This window comes from Echinops telfairi, unplaced genomic scaffold (genome assembly GCF_000313985.2).
Source record: "Echinops telfairi isolate 266 unplaced genomic scaffold, ASM31398v2 ScPeMD7_2010;HRSCAF=2546, whole genome shotgun sequence".
NCBI classification, from domain to species: Eukaryota; Metazoa; Chordata; class Mammalia; order Afrosoricida; family Tenrecidae; genus Echinops; species Echinops telfairi.
In genome coordinates, this window is record NW_022105908.1 from 21,046,428 (window position 1) to 21,057,538 (window position 11,111).

Sequence of the window (11,111 nt, forward strand, 5' to 3'; positions counted from 1 at the left end):
TTTATTCCAGGGATGCAGGGATGGTTCAACATGTGAAAGTCAATCAATATTATTATCCACATTGATAAGAAAAAGGATAAGAATTGGATGACAATATCAATAGATGCAGAAAAAGAATTTGACAACATCCAAGACCCATTCCTAATTAAGGCCTTCAAGAAAATAAGAATGGAAGGACAATTCCTCAAGCTATTTACAAAGAACCAATAGCCAACATCATAGTCAATGGAGAAACGACAAAACCAATCCCGCTTAAAAGAGAGACCAGAGAAGGTTGCTCTTGTCTCCACTTCTATTCAACATTGTACTGGCGGTCCTAGCAAACAACATAAGGCAACAAAAGATCATTAAATGTACCTGGTTTAGGAGAGAAGGAGGTGAAACTATCACAATCTTCAGACGACTTTATTCTATACATTGAAAACACCAAAAGCTCCACAACAGGAGTACTAGCAGTAAGAGAGGAATATGGAAGGATACAAGATCAACAAACAGACATCTATTGGTTTCCTATATCCATCGGACAAGACCATGGAAGAGGAGATTAAGAAGACAGTACCCTTCACAATAGCCAAGAACAAACTGAAATATCTAGAGATATATCTAACCCCAAAAAAGCAAAAGACTTATACATGGAAAACTACAGAACCATATTTCAGGAAACCAAAGCAACCTCCACAAATCGAATAATATCCCAAGATTGTGGATCGGAAGACTCAAAGATGTCAACCTTACTCAAGGCACTATATAAGTTTAATGCTATCCTGATTCAAATGCCAGCAACCTTCAAAGAATTGGGAAAACTGACCACCAATTTCATATGGAGAGGGAAGAAGCTCAGAATTAGCAGAGAACTCCTAAAAAAGAAGGACAAAGTCAGAGGGCTTGCTTTACCTGACTTTAATACCTATTATACAGTCACGCGGTCAAAACAGTGTGGTACTGGAAGAATGACAGATATTCAGACCAATGGAAAAGAACCAAATACCCAGAAAGAAAACCATTCTCATATAGTTAACTGATCTTTGACGAGGGCCTAAAAAGCATCAAGTGAGCGATGGATGCCCTCTTTAACAAGTGGTGCCAGAAACAATCAATATCCACTTGTAGAAAAATGAAACAAGATCCTTACTTCACTCCATCCACAAGAACAAACTCAAGGTAGAACACAGACCTAGAAGTAAAACCCCAAACTATCAGGACCATCAATGAAGGAATCGAGACAAGCCTAAGAACCTTTGCTCAGGGAATAAATAGGCTAAATATTATAGGGAAGGGTACCGACACAGATTAAATTGACCAATGGGATACACTAGTGATAAAATACCTGTGTGCCCCAAAAGACTTTACCAGGAGAATAACAAAATAACCTACATACTGGGAGAGGAGTTTTAGCAAATGACACAGCAGACAAAGGGCTTATTACTAAAATCTACAATACCCTCCTAGCTACAAAAAGAAGAAAACCGTTAAGACGAAGTGGGCCAAAGACCTGAACAAATGTTTCACTAGGGAGGAGACCCGAATGGCAAAGAGAAAACGCTCCCAATGATTAGCCATCAGAGAAATGCAAATTAAGGCAACTATGAGATACCACATAACACCCTTGAGTATAACTCAAGTTAGAAAACCAGAGAGCAACAAATGTTGGAGGGGATGTGACAAAATCTGGACTCTCCTCCACTGTTGGTGGTCTTGTAGATAAGTAAAGTCACTTTGGAAAGCCATATGGCAATATTTAAAGCAAATGGAAATTGAGTTACCATTCAATCCAGCAATCCGTCTACTGGGTATATACCTAGAAGAGGTGAGAAAACAACTAAAACCAGTAGTGTGCACTCCAATGTTTATTGTGGCACAATTCACAATTGCAAAGAATTGGAAACAACCAAAATTTCCATCGATAGATGAGTGGATTAGAACACTCTGGCACATACACACAATGCAGCCCTACACACCACTAAAAAGCACTGGTGACCACAGGAAACACTTTGTTCCACGGGAAGAGCTGGAGGAAATTATGTTAAGCGAAGATTTCCAATCACAAAGGACCCATTGAGTATTCATAATCAGCACAGTAGGCATTGAAGAAAAGCCACTTATCTCACACTATACGGATTGAGGTACAGGAAGTCAGGTGGGGGAAAGGCCAAACCCAAGGGTGTACATGTCATTCCAGCACAAATAAGGGAAGAGAAGAAGGGAGGGAGAAAGGGGGAGAGGCAAAGAGGGAGATGATGGCTCTGGGGGTGCAGGGCACTAACCCAGCTAGGGGGAGGGTATTGCTTATGTCTCCACAAAAATGGGAGTGTGCATGCAGACCCCACCATGGCATGCCAAACCTTGAGGGCAATGTAACCACATGGAGCAACTTATGAACAGAGTAGGCTACAGGGCCGGCCCCAGTCATAGCCAAACTGACCCTCTCCCTAGAAGTGTGTGCTACAGAGGACATTAAACCTACAATTTTGGGAGAGGGGCTGGCCTGCTACACCCACATGTAAGAAAACCAAGAAGGAAAAAGACAGTGTGGGTCTAGACCCCATATTGGCACACCTAACCTTCAGGACGATGTCCCTGCATGGAGCTTCTAAGACACAGAGAGGACTGTAGGGCTGACGACAGCTTGAGACATGATGATTCCCCTTGCTGGAGCATACTGTGACAGAGGACAATACTAGGACACATGGCAGGGAGTAAGTCCAGTCTGACTATGCCCACTTTTGGATGAAACCAGAAGGGAACATAACAGATCAGCAACAGGAGCAAAGCAAAGGCACCATGCCCCTGAGGAGGCCCTAAAATAGACTTTCGAATAGGAGGGTCAGGGTCAGTTCTGGGAACACCCCAGGACTGGTGGGGAGATAGTCATATAAGTTAGGAGAAAGACCTGGAACTATGTATGCTTTCTTGAGGATGTTTTTTTGCTAGTTATCTACTTTTATTTTTTCCTCCTTCTTATTCAATCTTTTTTCTTTTTGTCACTGTTATTGTTGGTTTGCCTAGCTATGTGATATAGGCATGGGAAGTGAGCTCAAAGGAAAAGCAACAGGACCAATGGCTCCAGAGGGACTTGGTGGTGGGCAGAGGAAGGAGACTTGGAAAGGGAGGGGTGAGCAAACAACTCCATAGGCAGGGGGACAACTAGGGAATTAAAATCAGCAACGAGGAGGGTGTAGAGATCTAGCTGAGAGGAATTAATAAGAGGCAGAAGAAGGGCGAGGGTGATGGTGGGACAGGAGGAAGGTAAAAGGAAACAGGAAAGGTCTAGGTGGCAAAGCTGTGGATAGAGGTATAAACATAGATGTGTACCTCTGTGAACGGATTAATTAATAGAAATAGAGGTATTGGACTATGTACATATATTTATACGGTAATATATTAAGGAAGTGGATGGACTTTGGGCCTCTGTACAAGCCCTCCCTCAACACAAGAACAATTTTTTTCTAACAATTTTTTCTGACACTCACCCTCCCAGCACAGTCGCTGAAGACAAAATGGTGCACAAGCAAATGTGGTGAAAAATGTTGGTGGTGCCCAGCTATCAAATGATATAGTGTATGGGGTCTTAAAGGCATGAAGTTAAACAAGCAGCCATCTAGCAAAGAAGCAACAAGCACACATGGAAGAAGCACACCAGCCTGTGCAATCATGAGGTGTCAACAGAATCAGGTAACAGACATCTGAAGACTCAAAACAAACAAACAAACAAACAAACAAACAAAAACACATTGTTGAGAACAAAAGGAGCAGAGCAGTGACCCAAAGCCCATCTGTAGACAATCAGACATCTCCTCACAGAGGGGTCCCAAGGATGGGACGAATCAACCAAAGTGCAGTATAACTCTGATGAAACACACAATATTCCTCTGGTTCCTTGAGGTGTCCTCACCCCCACTATCATGACCCCAGTCCTACATTTCACTTGAGGCTACACCAGAGCATGTACACTGGTGCAGGTAAGAGCTGGCGACACATGGAATCCAGGTCAGATAAACCCCTCAGGAACAGGGGCAATGTGGGGAGCAAGGGGAACTGATAGCAGTGATGGACACATAACCACACACTACTAGGGGGAGGAACAACAGAAACTATGGGTTAGGGAGATAGTGGTCATTGTAAGATACGAAAATAATCATCATTTATCATTTATCAAGGGGTCACGGGGGTGGGAGGGAGGAAAAAAAGAGGAACTGATACCAAGGGCTCAAATAGAAAGTAAATGTTTAGAAAATAATGATGAGAACACATGCTTGATACAATTGATGTATGCATTGTTGTAAGAACTGTAAGAGCCCCAATAAAATGATCTTAAAAAACAAAAACAAAAGAACCTTTTCACCTTCAGAGTATGCTTCATTTCACTTAATATATTTGTCAAATCTGCAATTCCATTCTCAGAAACATTTTTCAACATCATCTGGTTGGATGGCTCACAGCACCTCCCTCATTTGTTCTTCAACCCTTCCTAGGTCATCAAATCACTGTCCTTCCATGTCCCTCTTCATTCATAGAAAGAAAAAGGAGTTCACAGAGCAAGGTCAAGTGAATAAGGTGTTTAGGGCAAGAGAGGCATGCTGTTTTTTGCCCCCAAACTGGGCACTGAGATGGCTGTGTGAGCAGGTGCACTGTCGTGATGGCAAAACAAGTTTCCTGTCTACCACAAATCAGGCCTTTTTTTGTCACACACGTTATGCTATCTTTGCAAAACCTCTAAATAGAAAGCTTGAATAACAGTCTGACCTGGTGGGATAAATCCAAATGCACTCTTCCCCTCACATCAGAAAAACAAATGAACATATTTTGATCTTTGATTTCCCTTGATGAGCTTTTTCTGGGTGCGGTGACAATGGTATCTTTCATTGGCTTGATTAGTGTTTGCTTTCAGGGTCATAAGAATATCACCATATCTTATAACCAGTAAAGACCTTGGGGAGAAAGTCTGGGCTGCTTCAGAGCTGTTTTTTCAAAGCGCAGCATGTTTCCACCCAATGCACTTTTTCCTGGTCAGTCAGAACCTGAGGCACAAATTTCGCAGAGATACTTCTCATTCCCAAATCTTCCATTAAAACTCGCTGAACCAAGCTCCAAGATAGTCCAGATAACTTCCCCATCTCTTCAATGGTCCATCATTAGCTTTTGAGCACAAGTTCCCAAATTTTATAGACATTTCCATCCATTTGCGAAGTTGAAGTTCGTCAAAAAAGGTTTGTCATCAATCGATATATCACCCTTTTAGAAATGAGAAAACCACCTGAGCTTTTTTTTTCCATACCACTACCTTTGTAAGCTGTGTTCAAATCACAACAGTTTCTGCTGCATTTTTCCGGAGCAAGATACAGAATTTCACAGCCTCACTCTTCTTTTAAATTGGCATCACAAAATATGAGGTTTGAGGGAAAATGCTTTTAGAAAACAAATTCACTGTGACCAGAGAGAACCTTCCCAGGTGCTGCTACTGGGTGCACTAACTCACAGCAAGTTGTTCAATGCCTGCCTAGTGGGAAAAATGCATACTATGTGTGCTAGGCAGGGTTCTCTAGAGAAACAAAACCAGGACACTTATGATTGTGTATATATATATATATATATACATACACACACATATATGTATGAGGATATGTTTATACAGCGAGAAGGAATATAATACCTAATTAGTTCACACAGCAGTACAGGGGGCTCAGTTCAAATCACTTTCATGGAACAGTTAACATACTGGAAGTCCTTCAACTCACGTGGGCTGTCAGGTCCGTGGTCAAGGAATCAGACATTGGAATCTTCCCTCAGGCAAGGAAAGCAAGGTAGGTAAACAGGCAAGTCTTTCTGAAGGCTGCAGACAGCAGGGTGGGTCAGCAGCAGTCAGTAGCTCTGGAGCTTCGCCATGCAGGGCCTGAAGGGACAGGAACTAAGCATGGCAACAGGATCCACCAGCCTCAAGCTCAAACAATGTACCCGAAGCAGGTCTCAAAGGAGCCTTAAGCTCTGGAGAAATGATCCACAGGTTGGCTTGGCCCACAGGTCATGTAGCACAGAGGTTAAGGCAGCACACAGTTTAGGTTAACTACCTAAAGCAGTGGCATGATGGTCTGATCACCAGGGAGCAAGAGAGATGGGGTTGGACTTGCAGTGCCATTTACCTTGTTGCCCTCCAACCAAGCTGCCACGTGATTAAACTCTAACCAAACGTTCCTGTTGGTCTACTTGACATGGTAAACCTAACTATCACATTATGAGCCCCTTATATGGGTCAATGGACCAAAATTGAGAACCCCTTTCTGCTATCTTTCTTTGCCACTGTAATGGTGCACATGAAGGTCCTGACCGATGCTCTCAAGACCATCAGTAATGCCGAGAAGAGAGGTAAGCGCCTAGTTCTTATCAGGCCATGCTCCAAAGTCATTGTCCAGTTTCTAACTGTGATGATGAATCCTGGCTGTATTGGTGAATTTGATATCATTGATGATCACAGAACTGGGAAACTTGTTGTGAACCTCAGATGAAACAAATGTGGAATGATCAGCCCTAGATTTGACAAAGTTGAAGAATAATCTGCTTTTTACCCACCAGCTTGGTTTCATGGTGCTGATGACCTCCGCTGGCATGGTGGACCACGAGGAAGCCAGGTGAAAACACACGGGAGGAAAAATCCCATTTTTTCTCCCCCAGCGATGTAAGGCATCAAAACAAATAAAATGCCTAATGGACAATAAAAATAATAATTTAGAACCCAGAAATACTCCATACACCTACAGAAAAAGGTATGCCATGCTGTGTATGTTCCAAAGTGTATCTATCCCTTCTTCCACCTATGGGCATTGAGGTTGTTTCCACCTTCTCGCCATTGTGAATTGTGCCATGATGCACCTAGCTGTTTGTGTTTTGCTCCTTGTGTCTTTAGGGCATATACCAAGCAGAGAGATTGCTAGATCATATGGTAATTCTATTTTCATTTGCTTGATGAAGCACCATTGCACTTTCCTTGGGTGCTGCACTGTTTGATAGTCCAGCCAGCAGTATTTGAGGGCTCCAACCCTCTGCCCCATTCACCAGAATTCGTTGCTTTCTCTGTTGTTGAACTTCACCAATGCTGGGCCGAGGTAGAATATCATCACTGTTTTGATTTGCACCTCTTGTATGGCTAGTGATGGCAATCATTTCTTCATTTGTTTGTTAACTGACTGACAGTCCTCTTTGGTGAATTGTCTGTTTATGTCCTCTGCCCATTTGAAAATTGGGTTGTCACTACCGTGGAATCAATGCTGATTCATAGTAACCCCCCTGTGGGTTTCTGATGCTGTAAATGTTTAAGGGAGTAGAAAGTCCATCCTTTCTCCCATAGAGCTGCTGATGATTTGGAGAAAATTGGGCTAGTCATCTTTTTCTTGTTTAGGTTTGGACGTTTTCTATGGAGTTTAGGGATTAGTCCCTTGCCCAAGATGACATTTCAACCAACCAGAAGAGAAAGCCTCCCCTTGAGCTGACACCTGGATGCAGACAACCAGCCTCTGAGATGATGAAAACATAGATTCGTTGCATCTGTCCATCCATTGATCATGTGTCTGTTGTGGTGGCACAAGTGGGAAGAACGAATCTTTGCATCAGTATCTAGTGCAAGAAGGGGATTTTAAAAAATGCATCCGCTATTGAGTCCATTCAGACTTGTGGTGACTCTGTAGGAGTCAGAGTAGAATTGTGTGCCATGGGGTTTTCAGTGGTTACTATCTTTCGGGTGCAGATCACCAAACATTTGTTCTGCGGTGACTCTGGGTGAATGCGGACCTCCAAACTTTCCATTCATAGCCAACTGCATGTCCGTTGGCAGCATCCAAGGACTCCTAGACAGGACTACTGCCTGATACGACGTGGGATAAAATCAGGACCTAGTCATTTCTCTTGATCACTCCCCTGATAACAAAGACGCTTGTGTGTGTAGCAGAAATACACCTTTGAGCCCAAAGTAATTCTGTTATTGTATAAATCTAATCTCATCTTGATAGGATTATCTGTTTCCTGGAAAGAACGTTCTGAGGAACACGATCTTCTGAGTATCCCCATTAAGTGAAATTCCAAGCGAAATGAACATCCCAAAAGAGGAGTTGTGTTCTGGCATCCCATGAAAGATGCACCTCCCTATTCTTCCCGTGGTGGTTCCTCCCTGATGTAGTCGAGTTGTTAGTCCTTGCAGTAGAGAGCCCTTAGGGAAGGAAATAAACTATCCCCCTCACACCTACCCCTCCCTAGGAGTCAGGAATCAGAATGGAACCCCAGCCTTGTACGCAGTAGATGAGAGATAAAATCTGGAAAGGGCATGCTGAAAGAATTTCAGAATGTGTTTTTTTACCTTGGTAAAATTTTGGAGATGGTCAAAATTGATTTCTTTTCTTATCTTTCTTTTTTTCTTTTAATCATTTTGTTAGGGGCTCATATAACTCTTATCACAATCCATCCATCCATCCATCCATCCATTGTGTCAAGCACATTTGTACATTTGTTGCCCTCATCATTCTCAAAACATTTGCTTTCTACTTGAGCCCTTGGTATTAGTTCCTCATTTATTCCCCCCCTCCCCACTTCCCCCTCCCTCATGAACACTTGATAATTGATAAATTATTATGATTTTGTCATATCTTACACTGTCAGACATCTCCTTTCACCCACTTTTCTGTTGTCTGTCCCCCAAGAAGGAGGTTATATGTAGATCCTTGTAATCGGTTCCCCCTTTCGAACCTACCCTCCCTCCATCCTCTGGTTATCGCCATTGTCAGCACTGCTCCTGAAAGGATTAATTATCTGTCCTGGATTCCCTGTGTTTCCAATTCTTACCTGTACTATTGTAGTGGTAATACACCTGTACTGGTGTAGCCAGATTTGTAAGGTAGAATTGGGATTTTTTAGAGGACTGACCAAGGTTAAAGGAAGACAATTTTCTGTCATATTGAATTTGTCCATAATCAAGTATATACTCAAGTGTAAGCTGAACCAAATATCAGCCAAGGCACCTAATTTTACAACAAATCTACATTAAAATGTGCTGGAAAACTCTGTTATAAACAAGCATATGTGGTCATTAGATAGCAGACTGGTATGCACATCTGGATGTGATTCCAACACCTGGATGGATCAGCTAGCAGGAAGTCATATGCAGCTCTGGATGGTGTGCAAAGATCTTAGAGGGTACCCAACACTTGCCATACCACAGAGAAAGAAATCAGGACATGGATGTCAGTGGCATCTCAAGTGGAATGTGGGGAGGGTGAGATGACACTCTCAGGGGGTGCGAGGTGACACAAAAATGACTGTACAAGAAGATGGCAGACTAGACACACCAAAGCAACAAGCAGCCTGATGCAACAGCTACAGAGATGGTAATCCTGAAACCTGAGCTACCGAGGAAATCATAAAGAAGCAGGTTGAACACAAATTAGGAGAAGGAGTTGAACTAAAGCCCAAAGTTCCAGGGCAAGAGGCAGACTGGTAGGTCGTTGGCTGTCCTGACAAAACATGGTCACCTTGAACTTTTGCCAGCAGCCTTTGATGGAGCCAGTGGCCTGACAACACAAATGCCCAGAGGTGGCTGGCATTGAGAACAGAGTGGCTCTCCCCAGTAGTTGAGGACCGCCCTCCCCTGCCTGCTCTGCCCGAGGTAGGAGCGTCTATCTCCTGAATCAAGCTCCTGGTGAACCAGCACCCCTGAATCTGGAGGCCTGTGAACCCCACCTCATCAGACCAGCAGAAGTCACAGCGCCAAGTCCCTCGCCGCTCTTGGGTGGGCAATAACCCTTTCAATAACAAGTCCCCTTGCCTCCAGCTGCCCTCTGGGCCTACAAAATTCCCTTCTAGGAAAAAGGACCTTGACCAGTCCCCTTCTGAACCAGTGCAATATACTTCTGGATCAGGTACCCTGACCCCAAATGCCATCCGGGCCCACATGAACCCCATCTAGGGCTAGGCATCCCATACCCTCCCCTCTACTCCATACCCCATGTGCTCCTTGGCTGGCAAAAGGCACCAGCCCAACTGGGTGTCCTGTTACCACAGTTTTCTCACCTCTGGAACCTGCCTTGTCCCAGTTTTCTCCTTCCTTTGTTATTGTCATTCTTTTGTTCCATTTTCTTTCAGGTCCCTTGTATTGAATTCTTTCTTTAGAGAAATAATTTCTATCTTTTTCTTTTTAATGTTTTTTTCCATTTCTCTTCCCTTTTTTCCCTTCCCGTCTTGGTACTAACTCAAGGACAGACACGTAGTAACGTGGGTGAAGGAGAAAGTGATATTCAATAAGAGGGAGGTCAGCAAAAAATGACGGAGGCAGAGGAAGACTCTAGGAGAAATACAGGAATTAAAGGCCACAGAGAGGAAGGAAACTGCCACGCACACAGCCTTGCAATAATAATGATCCACAAAGTGATGCACGGGAAGACACGGAGGTTGAAAGGGTGGGAGGGGGAGCGTGGAAGTCCACCCACAGATTGTGTGAGAAAGAATAATCCCACATGTCGATTTACTTTTGCTGCAAACATATCCATGAATGTAGTGGAGCATCCAGAGGCATAGCTATAAAAACTTCTAAGACATAACCAAACACCTGGAGGGAATGCGTGACTGGACCCTGAAGCCAAGGACCATGGCCAATGAGCGTAACATTGTCCACAAAGGCAGTGTTCCACATCCTGTTTTGTTGACTAGCCGCTGGGGTTGTAAGAGTTCATGAGCAGACATCTCAGGTGAGACTACTGGTCTCTGGACAGAGTTCAGAAGGGTTAGGAGAGAAGGAATAGCAGAAATGAGAAACATGGAGAGGAAGCAGCATATATGGTGTTAGAAACGTGTCAATTCGGACTAATATCCTTGGGAGGAAAATCCCATTACTACCAGTTTTAATAAATACAGCATTGTAATAAAATACTAGGTTTTAGATCTGGAATCTTTTTAAAATCATTTTGTTGGGGACTTGTACAACTCTTATCACAATCCATACATACATCCGTTGTGTCAAGCACATATTTACATTTGTTGCCATCATCATTCTTAAAACTTTTGCCTTCTACTTGAACACTTATTATCAGCTCCTCATTTTCCCCTCTCCCTCTGCACTCCCTCCTCCCTCATGAACC

The 11,111-nt window shown here is 43.3% G+C and overlaps 1 pseudogene; it reads left to right on the forward strand.

The window, feature by feature from the left end:
- The first annotated feature begins 6,299 nt into the window (after positions 1-6,299).
- Positions 6,300-10,133, forward strand: LOC123522065 (annotated as a pseudogene).
- Positions 10,134-11,111: the final 978 nt, after the last annotated feature.